We start from the raw sequence: 11,914 nt of genomic DNA, 5'->3' as shown, positions 1-11,914 counted from the left end.
TGGTTTGGGGGAGGGAGAGTGGGGGCTGATCATCGCGTTGAGATGGACCCGAGGAGATTACACAGAGGTGACAAGTGAAGGCGCCCTGCAGCCCACTTATCACCAGCACATTAAGGAAGAGGCCAGTTCTGGGAAAATAACTCTGTCAGCTCAGCTCCTGGAGTTGGGAGACTTTGACAGACTCGCCCGGGGCTGCTAAAAATGTGTGTGTGTGTGTGTGGGGGGGCTAATTCATCCAGCCAAAGACATATTCAGAGTGGAGATGCAGAGGCTCCAAGTAGGGGTGAAAACAAAACAAAGCCTCATTACTAAGTAAATGGTCTTTTAAAGACCTGTGTGAAGTACTCCGGGTGCTGCTGTGTGTGTGCCCAGGGAAGCTGTCTCAGCCGGGCACACACATTCTGAGAACATTCCCACCCCTCAGAATAATAAATACCATTTCTAGCTGCCTCCTCATGGGGTGGGAGTGGGATGATGTGCACAGCAGGGGGAAAGGGATGGCCAAAAACAGGTGACGCTTTTCTTTTGTATAGGAATTTCTGCTGGCATCATAGCCCAGGGTTTGCTGTCTGTGCACTTGTATAGATGTGTATTCCATACAGGTGCACAGACAGCAAACCCTGGGCTATGACTCCAGCAGGAATTACTTTAGAAAGGAAAAGGTCACCTTCACTGCCATCCCTTTCCCCCTGCTGTTTGTGCACTTGTATGGAATAGAACCATCTAATTACCGTCCCATCTCCTTGCTTCCATACTTAGCCAAGGTCCTGGAGGCACATGTCGCAAAATCCATGTCCGCTTTTATAGAACAGTCCGGACACCTGGATTCCCACCAAGCCGGCTTCCGTCCTGGTCATTCGACTGAGATGGTCATCTTGGCAGTTCTGGACGAGCTCCGCAGGGAGGCTGACACTGTTCAACATCTATCTACTCCCCCTGATCAAAGCTTTAAAAAAGAGGAGAGTAACAACATTCAACTACGCAGACGATCTGCAGCTTTTCTTCACCATAGATAATTCCACTGAATCTATTACCAACTTTCAGGACACTATGGTGTTCATCCGCCATTGGATGGATTATAACCATCTAAAGCTGAACCCCGGAAAGACGGAGGTACTGCTGATAGGAGACAGTCGTATCTCCTGGGACCCTCATTATTGGCCGGCAGAACTTGGGCCTTTCCCCAAACCCTCCTCTTCTGTAAAAAGCCTAGGGGTGACGATTGATAGAGATCTGTCTCTAAATGCCCATGTGGGCACAGTGGTCTCTAAATGTTTCTTCCAACTGCGAAAGATCCAGAAGATACATCACTTGCTCACCCAGGCAGCACTGATACAAGTTGTGATTGGCCTAGTTTTGTCTCATCTAGATTATGCAAATTCAATCTATCTAGGCCTTCCCTCTTATCAGATTAAGAGGCTCCAGCTTGTACAGAACCAGGCGGCACGACTGATTTACCAGCAGCCTAAGTGGCAATCGGCCAGACCCCTGATAAAAAAACTACACTGGCTCCCACTGCTCCAACGGGCCACCTTTAAAACTGCCTGTCTTACATTCAAGTCACTAAACTGTTATAGTCCTATTTTTATTAACAATCTGATCCTGAGATATATTCCAACTCGTGACCTCCGTTCCAAACATCAAAATCTGTTGGTGAGCGCAAAGTTTAAACGTAAGCGGCATGGCGGGTGCCGCTTCGGATATCTGGCGCCACAACTCTGGAACTCACTCCCATGGGAGATCCGTTCCTGTCCCGATCTGCTTCAATTTAGAAAGCAGCTCAAGACATGGCTGTTCATACAGGCACATGAGTAAACCAATCCCACTGCAGTCAACTCAGAACAGTCAACTCAGAACAGCTCGACATAGCGCCATGAAACCTTGGTCGAAGTGCGCTTTACAAATAGGTTATAACATAACATAACATAACACATCCACTGCACTGCTCACCAGATAAATGGTGAACAGGGCCATGGATCTGTCTCTTTTTGCCTCCAAGGGCACCCACAAAGCAGCAGAGGAGGCCAAGGCAAGGAGAAACCAGGGGACATTTGACCCACATTGATCTACACAGTGAGACCTTCGGGAGGGGCTGGATGCCAGGACGACAGTGCTGCTGATCAGCCCCACTCTACCGAATAGTATCAGAAGAACAGGCAGCAGTTTTGAAGTAAGTTCCAGTACCTTTTCAGGGTGTGTATGGGTTTTGGGGTGCTAGGGGTAATGTTAGGGTTCAGGCTGGATATTGGTTTTGGGGTGCCAAGGGTAATTTTGGGGTTCAGGGTGGATATGGGTTTTAGTGTGACAGGGGGTAATTTTAGAGTTCAGGGTGCTAATGAGTTTTGGTGAGCCAGGGGTAATTTTAGGGTTCAGCGCAGGTATGGGTTTTGGGGTGCCAGGGGTAATTTTTGGGTTCAGCGCAGGTATGGGTTTTGGGGTGCCAGGGGTAATTTTAGGGTTCAGCACAGGTATGGGTTTTGGGGTGCCAGGGGTAATTTTAGGGTTCAGGGTGGATATGGGTTTTGGGGTGCCAGGGGTAATTTTAGGGTTCAGCGCAGGTATGGGTTTTGGGGTGCCAGGGGTAATTTTAGGGTCCAGGGTGGATATTGGTTTTGGGATGCCAGGGGTAATGTTTGGGTTCAGGGCGATTATGGGTTTTGGGGTGCGAGGGGATAATTTTAGGGTTCAGGGTGGATATGGGTTTTGGTGTGCCAGGGGTAATTTTAGGGTTCAGTGCAGGTATGGGTTTTGGGGTGCCAGGGATAATTTTTGGGTCCAGGGTGGATATGGGTTTTGGGGTGCCAGGGGTAATGTTAGGGTTCAGGGTGGTTGTGGGTTTTGGGGTGCAAGGGGGTAACTTTAGGGTTGAGGGTAGGTACGGGTTTTGGGGTGCCAGGAGTAATGTTGGGGTTGAGGGTGGGAATGGGTTTTGGGGTGCCAGGGGGTAATTTTAGCATTCAGGGTAGGTATGGGTTTTGGGGTGCCAGGGGTAATGTTAGGGCTCAGGGTGGATATGCGTTTTGGGGTGCCAGTGGTAATTTAAGGATTCAGGGTGGATATGGGTTTTGGGGTGCCAGTGGTAATTTTAGGGTTCAGGGTGTATATGGGTTTTGTGGTGCCAGGGGTAATTTTAGGGTTCAGGGTGGTAATGAATTTTGGTGTGCAGGGGTAATGTTAGGGTTCAGGGTGGGAATGGGTTTTGGGGTGCCGGGGGTAATTTTAGGGTCCAGGGTGGATATGGGTTTTGGGTTGCCAGGGGTAATGTTAGGGTTCAGGGTGGTTATGGGTTTTGGGCTGTGAGGGGGTAATTTTAGGGTTGAGGGGAAGTATGGGTTTTAGGGTGCCAGGGGTAATGTTAGGGTTCAGGGTAGGTATGGGTCTTGGGGTGCCAGGGGTAATGTTAGGGTTCAGGGTGGGAATGGGTTTGGGGTGTCAGGGGTAATTTTAGGGTTCGGGGTAGGTATGGGTTTTGGGGTGCCAGAGGTAATGTTAGGGTTCAGGGTGGATATGGGTTTTGGGGTGCCAGGGGTAATTTTAGGGTTCAGCGCAGGTATGGGTTTTGGGGTGCCAGGGGTAATTTTAGGGTTCAGCGCAGGTATGGGTTTTGGGGTGCCAGGGGTAATTTTAGGGTTCAGCACAGGTATGGGTTTTGGGGTGCCAGGGGTAATTTTAGGGTTCAGGGTGGATATGGGTTTTGGGGTGCCAGGGGTAATTTTAGGGTTTAGCGCAGGTATGGGTTTTGGGGTGCCAGGGGTAATTTTAGGGTCCAAGGGTGGATATGGGTTTTGGGATGCCAGGGGTAATGTTAGGGTTGAGGGTGGATATGGGTTTTGAGGTGCGAGGGGATAATTTTAGGGTTCAGGGTGGATATGGGTTTTGGTGTGCCAGGGGTAATTTTAAGGTTCAGGGTGGGTATGGGTTTTGGAGTGCCAGGGGTAATTTTAGGGTTCAGTGCAGGTATGGGTTTTGGGGTGCCAGGGGTAATTTTAGGGTCCAGGGTGGATATGGGTTTTGGGATGCCAGGGGTAATGTTAGGGTTCAGGGTGGTTATGGGTTTTGGGGTGCCAGGGGGTAATTTTAGGGTTGAGGGTAGGTACAGGTTTTGGGGTGCTAGGAGTAATGTTAGGGTTCAGGGTGGGAATGGGTTTTGGGGTGCCAGGGGGTAATTTTAGCGTTCAGGGTAGGTATGGGTTTTGGGGTGCCAGGAGTAATGTTAGGGCTCAGGGTGGATATGGGTTTTGGGGTGCCAGTGGTAATTTTAGGGTCCAGGGTGGATATGGGTTTTGGGGTGCCAGGGGTAATGTTAGGGTTCAGGGTGGTTATGGTTATGGGTTTTGGGCTGTGAGGGGGTAATTTTAGGGTTGAGGGTAAGTATGGGTTTTAGGGTGCCAGGGGTAATGTTAGGGTTCAGGGTAGGTATGGGTCTTGGGGTGCATGGGGTAATGTTAGGGTTCAGGGTGGGAATGGGTTTTGGGGTGCCAGGGGGTAATTTTAGGGTTCGGGGTAGGCATGGGTTTTGGGGTGCCAGGGGTAATGTTAGGGTTCAGGGTGGATATGGGTTTTGGGGTGCCAGGGGTAATTTTAAGGTTCAGCGCAGGTATGGGTTTTGGGGTGCCAGGGGTAATTTTAGGGTTCAGCGCAGGTATGGGTTTTGGGGTGCCAGGGGTAATTTTAGGGTTCAGCACAGGTATGGGTTTTGGGGTGCCAGGGGTAATTTTAGGGTTCAGGGTGGATATGGGTTTTGGGGTGCCAGGGGTAGTTTTAGGGTTCAGCGCAGGTATGGGTTTTGGGGTGCCAGGGGTATATTTAGGGTCCAGGGTGATATGGGTTTTGGGATGCCAGGGGTAATGTTAGGGTTCAGGGTGGATATGGGTTTTGGGGTGCGAGGGGATCATTTTAGGGTTCAGGGTGGATATGGGTTTTGGTGTGCCAAGGGTAATTTTAAGGTTCAGGGTGGGTATGGGTTTTGGGGTGCCATGGGTAATGTTAGGGTTCAGTGTGGATATGTTTTTTTGTGCCAGGGGTAATCTTAGGGTTCAGGGTAGGTATGGGTGGCCAGGGATAATTTTAGGGTTCCAGGCTGGTATGGGTTTTGGGGTGTCAGGGGGTAAATGGGTGTTGGGGTACCAAGGGGTAATTTTAGGGTTCAGGGAATGTATGAGTTTTAAGGGGGCAGGGGCCTTCTACAACTCACTTTATTCAATGCAGCCTGCCTGGTGAGGAGCAGAGTATTTAATGATCCCCATTTCTTTTTAGGAATGGACATCCGAAACTTTTTTTCAAAACGAAAATTGGATGATGTAGAATCTGATATTACGAAAGCAAGAAAAAAATCTAGACATGGTGAACAGGAGGAGGCAGAAGAACTAAGCACAAGCAGTTCTGCAGGTCCACTTTCAGATCCAACAGAATCTAGCCATGATGTTGATGCTTCTGTAAATGGTATTGGATTGTATTTTAATTTAGCAAAAAAACTAACAGACGATGTCAAATGCAATCTTCTAATAAATACGTATACTCCACCGGAAACGTATGACTTCAAGAAAGATTCAGGTGGAACACGCTGTTTCCGACATGTGTGGATTAATCAATATTCACCATGGCTTAGCTACTCTCCACAACTGAAAGGTGCAATTTGCAAGTATTGCACAGTTTTTCCACAGCCTGTTCATCGTGGGATACAAGGAGCATTCATAACTACGCCTTTCACTAAATATAAAGACTTCCATGAAAGTGCACGCAAGCATGTCTTATCGTCTTGGCATAAAAACGCACACGTGGATGCAACTCACTTTTTGGCAATCAGAAAGAAACCGGAAGCAAGTATTGTTTGCCAAATAGACAACGCTGTGAAAAGGCATGTTGAAGAAAATCGGAAAAAGTTATTTCCAATTTTGTCATCTATCTTATTTTGTGGCACACATGACATTGCATTACGTGGGGAAAAAAGTACATCCGGAAATGTGCCAAGTCTGTACCAATTTCGCATTGAAGCAGGAGATGTCACCTTAAAGAACCATCTGGAAAATGCACAAGTTAATGCACGTTATACATCTGTTCGAGTTGAACATGAATTGATTGGATTATGTGAAGAAACATTAAGAGAAGATCTAATATCCTTAGTCAATAGGTCAAATGGATTTTCAATCATTGCTGATGAAAGTGCTGACATATCTGGAAAAGAACAGATGTCACTTGGAGTACGTTTTGTAGACACGACAAGTAGTACCGTAGCTGTCATCAGAGAAGAATTCCTTGGATTTGCAACCTTAAAAGAAATGGATGCTATCTCAATTGCAAATATGATTATGGATACATGTTCTAAATTTGGATTAAACTTAGAAAAACTCCAAGGCCAAGGATATGATGAATGTTCTACAATGGCAGGAAAGGAAGGTGGCGTTCAAGCCATAATAAAGAGAAAATATCCTAAAGCTGCTTTTGCTCACTGTGCTGCACATAAACTTAATTTGGTTGTTAATGACCTGAATGCGGTTCCTGATATATGGAATTGTATTGGCACAGTGAAAGCAATCATCAAGTTTTTCCGTGAGAGTCTGAAAAAAAGATCTCTTATTCCTAATCTGCCATTGCTGAGTGAAACACGATGGACAGCAAAATACAAGAGCATTCGAATTTTTAGCTCACACTTTGAAGAGATTTTTAATGAATTATGCTTACTGGTCTCAACAGCGTCAGGGAAAAAACGCCAGGATGCATATCAATTGCAATGTTCCTCCAGCACAGTGAGCTTTCTCTTTTGCTTGTCCATAATTTCAGATTACTCATCAAGATTGGAATCTGTAAGCCAGGCTCTCCAAGCAGTTCAGCTTGATATCCTCAAGGTGTGTAATCATGTGCAAGACCTTCTGACTGTGTTCCGTGATCACAGACAAAAAGCAGAAGAGCAATTTAAGGACATTTTTACAAACGTACAAACACTGGCAGAAAAACTGAACATCGAACTTTGTCTTCCCAGACAGTGTGGCCGGCAAGTATTTCGTTCTAATTTTTCTTCCTCTTCTGTGGAAGAATACTATCGCCAGTCTATCTATGTGCCATACATGGACTCTATCATCGCATCATTAGAAAGCCGGTTTGGCAATGAAAACAAGAAAAATTTGAGTTTGTTTTCACTTTACCCAAAACATATGGCAAAAACGACACTTGAGCAATACAAATGCCATATTGCAAACATCATAGAAATTTACGACATTGAAAACCTGGAAGCCGAAGCAGTCACATGGTTTCAGATCTGGTCAACGAAGGATGAGCAGTTAGACAATGGATTTCTAGATTTGCTAAACCACACAGATTTATTTTCATCAGTCCAGCAAGCAATTCTCATTGCTCTCACATTACCAGTGACCACTTGCACAGTGGAAAGGTCTTTCAGCACAATGAGAAGGGTGAAAACCTGGTTGAGGTCGACAATGGCAGATGATCGCTTATCGGGTTTGTGCATGATGAGCATACATCGAGCAAAAATTGATGGAAACAAACAACAGCTGATTGATCAAGTAATTGATACATTTGCACAAGACTACAGATGTTTACAGTTCCTTTTTCGAGATCAGTACACTAACCAGTGAACAAAAACTGTATAAAACTACTACTCATTGAAAAGTGTGACTGTTACATTTCAGCAAGACTCTACATGTTTGCAGTTCCTGTAACAGTTTTCTAGGTTAAGTTTATATGTTTTTTTTCCAATTTGAAAGAGAACAGCTGTTATTTTATTTATGGTAATATATCTGATTTTATTTATTTTAATGTATTTAAGTTAATACATTTTCAAAATAAATACACTTGTCATATCTTTTAATTCTCATTTGTTTGTGCATGTTAACACCAAATGCAGACTGACTTTACATGTTTTTTTTATAATGCAGTTATAGTGCCTTCACTGCCTTGATCATGTGTGTATGAATAATGTGGTATATTCAATAGTGGTGACATAAAAACAGATTAGAAATTGCTAATCAGACAATGGCAGCTTGATCCTTCCATAATTATTTTGTATCAGGTTTCTAAACCCTTTGCATGCCTGTGCTTGTTCACGTTTGGCCAAGAGCCGCTCCTGTCAGCAGCTGAGCTCTGCTTTTTTCTTTGCCAACTGCTAGAAGATGTGAATGATAGCTTCCAAAGTCCACAAAAGAAAGAGATGGCTGTGGCACAACAACCCTATGGTGTATGAGATCATATGCAGCCTGCTTCCGGTCCCCCATGGCTCCTCCTGCGCCCCAGTGTTTCTTGTGCCCCACCTGGCACACATCATGTCGGAGGATGGTGATGACGTTAACATTTTGCCCCACCCTGGAAAAATTTCTGCGGATGCCCATGGGTAGTAACATTTCTGGAAACATGTGTTGAGTTGTTTTGGCAGAGCCAAAGCCACAATGTCACCAGAGCCAGTGCCACAAAGATTAGATGGCATTCACACAATCTGGCTCATGCCCCTTTATCCAAAATGCTGATTGTTTCAAACGGAAGAAATAAACAATGGGGAAACAAGGTTTCTTCCGCACAACTTTTTCAATGCAACATGTTTACACTGAGAGGATAATAATGCTATGGCTCTTCAAAAACTGTTATGTCCTCTGCTTGAAAAAACAAAAACCTGTCAAATAGAAAAAGTCAAATTCAATGTATCTTCTCTTTGGGGCAATCTGCAGGTGCACTCTGGTCACATTCTTCACCTTGAGACCAACAAACAGGCCAGTATAATGGCCAAATATATTTGCTTTTGAGATTTCACACACCTCTCAAATACAATCTTCATGTACGGTATACCACTATCTCCCTCTGAGTCACCACAATCTCTGCATGTCAAGTCAAGTCAAAACTCACTTTATTCGATTAAATAAAAATCATAAAAGTATACTATAAAAATACATAAAAACATCATACAAAGCTTTAAAAATACCGTACATTTTAAAATTCATTAACAATACATATAAAATGACCTGGCACACAAGAATAACACTGTTAGCAGGAAATAATTCATGTTCCTTTTTTTTCCAAAAGTATATGTTAATAGGGGCAAAGCTGAGAAATTAATTCATACTACCGGGTATAGGGCAAACATTTACAATAGCTCCATCTAAACTCGTGTGGGATCTCTTCCGTCTAGCACGGATAGATGCAATCAAAAAATTGGCTACACCGAACATCACCCGATGATTTTCCATTAATTGTAAGAACAACAATGCTGGCTTCAACTGTAGAAACCCCATTTCCCTCAGGAGAGGCTTGATGTACTTTGCCCTACCTTCAGAGAAGAAGGGACAGAAAAAAATAAAATGTGTCAAATCCTGATCGGAAAAATTATCACATTCACATGGGGCATTTTCCCATGGCATACACCAATTTTCATAATTTCCCAACAGAAAATGTGCCTGATTGAATCTAAATTTGGTTAACAACCAACGATGATAAGGACGTGTGACAACAGACAAATAGGGTTCCATTGACATTGAATTAATCAACAAAAAATGTGATCTTACTGTTGGTTTAGAGATCTCAATCGACTCTCGATCCATTTCTCGGGCCCTAATGAAGTTCTGTTTCACCCAGTTAATGTCATCTTTACTCAAATTTTCCGGGTTTGAATACAATTCCGGGCGACCCATGAGTGCAGTAGATGTTTTGATGTATGCCAACCATTTGATATCAGCCACTCTATCCCGCCCCAAACAATCCTTAATAATTTTATGATTCAGTGTAAGTTTGGGGTTAAGCCAAGTTCTGATCCATAATAAAAGCGGTGCCATGTTTAACATGTCCGCAATATAGCCCATACCCAGCTCTGCATGGACCGCAAAAGATGAAGTGGATTGGGGAAGGCCCAGGAGAGATCGCAAAAATTTGTTTTCCTCTCTCTGAATCAAGGTTAGATCTTTATAACCCCAGATTGCTGCCCCATACCTGGCTATGGCCATAGTTTTGGCTCTATAAATCGCCAGAATGGCCTCAGGCGGTTTCCCACCCAATCTTTTTGCAAAGCCAAGTATTGCGGCCGATGACTTTTTCACTGCTACTCTTTTATTTGCCACTTGGGGGACCCAGCTGCCCAGGTCATCAAACACCACACCCAGGTATGTGAAAATTCTTACTTTTGATATTACTGAGCCATTGCACAAGAGCGTCTTGGTATTATTCCTCCCTTTCCCCACGAACATCACGTGCGATTTCTCCACATTAATTACAAGTTCCAGGTTTTGCATAAAATTCCCGAAGGAATTTAAGAGGCGTTGCAAGCCTATGGGAGTCCTGGACAGCAGCACAGTATCGTCCGCATATAATAATACTGGTAATTTGGTGCCCCCCATACATGGGACATCTGCAGATGCTGCCGCCAAACTTGCACTTAACGCATTGATATATAAAGAAAATAACATTGGGGCCAAAATACACCCCTGTCGTACTCCCCTCCCGGATTTAAAATCAGCCGTACACTTCCCATCTTGTGACATGCGTATAGCCGCTTTCAGATCCCTATGCAGATCGGCCATGAAATACACCAATGCCCGGTCTAGGCCCATATCCAGGAGCATGGTCCACAGCTTTGACCTATTAACTAGGTCAAAAGCTGTGGACAGGTCCATAAACGCTAGATAAATTGACCCCCCTGCAGCCACAGTGTATTTGCTGACTATTAATTGCAAGTTGAGACACTGATCCTCAGTACCTCTACCAGATCTGAAACCATACTGTGCGTCACACAAGATGTCGTTATTGGTTTCCCACGTTGCAATCTTATTTAGGATCACCTTCCCCAATATTTTAAAAGACGAATCCAGCAGTGATATCGGTCTATAACATCTTGCGTCCCCCCTCTGGCCCTTTTTGAAAATAGGGACTATTATAGACCGTGACCAGGTCGTAGGCAATCTTTTTATGTCAATGCTGGCCGTATTAAAAATATTTGCAAGGGCAATAGACCATATGGAAGGATTAGATTTATACATGTCTGCCGGGACCCCATCTGGGCCCGGCGCCTTATGAGCAGTAGTATCTTCAATAGCCTTTAGAACTTCCTTAACGGTGAACCGCAAAGGTAACCCTGGTTGTTCACTTAGTGTTGGCGTAAATGGGTCTATCTGAAGATTACTCCCATATATTTTTTCAAAATGGAGCAACCAGTCTTTTTCCGATATATTTAGTTCCAACGGGGAGTTTTCCTTCTCGCTGAACAAGGGTGTATTTATGATTTCCCAGAATTTGGAGCTATCCTTCAGGGTAGCCCGATCATAAAGTGAGACCCAAGCATTATTCTTAATCTCTTTCTTACGTATTTCTACAACAGACTTATAATTTTTCCTTAATCTAGCCACTACTTCGGTATCCCGGGGTGACCTTTTTAATGCTGTCAATAAGTCTCTGTGGGCCTTTGAACAGTTTGCATCAAACCACCCATGCAGCTTTTGCTCCTTATGTTTCGTCTTAACTGTTAAAATCGCGCTTACTTGTTTACAAATAATATCAAATGAGCTGATAATGTCACCTCCGAACTTAAGTGGGTCCAGACAGGTATTGATTTCATCACCCACCTTCTCGGTAAGTTCACAAAAAAAATCCTCTGGGATAATTTTACCCCACTTGACCCGCCTCCCCTGGTCTTGCACAATTAAATCCAAAGGTGGGTTAGTCTTTGGAGATGTGGATAATATCGCTAAATTTTTATTACTTAATTCCATAGCTACTAGGTTATGGTCGCTAAAAGTACTTTGTACAGCATTATAAAAAATAACATTTTGTAACAGACCTGGGGACACAAATATAAAATCAATAATAGAGTTCGAATCTCTTGCGCTAAAAGTAGCTACCCGTTCATTAGGGTTGATAAACTCTGGCTCAGACAAATCAATATCAGACAGTAGTTCTTCTAGCGCGACCCCCTTTATAGAGTGTT

The sequence above is a fragment of the Lissotriton helveticus genome, chromosome 11 (genome assembly GCF_964261635.1).
Source record: "Lissotriton helveticus chromosome 11, aLisHel1.1, whole genome shotgun sequence".
Taxonomy (NCBI): Eukaryota; Metazoa; Chordata; class Amphibia; order Caudata; family Salamandridae; genus Lissotriton; species Lissotriton helveticus.
This window is presented reverse-complemented; position numbering follows the sequence as displayed.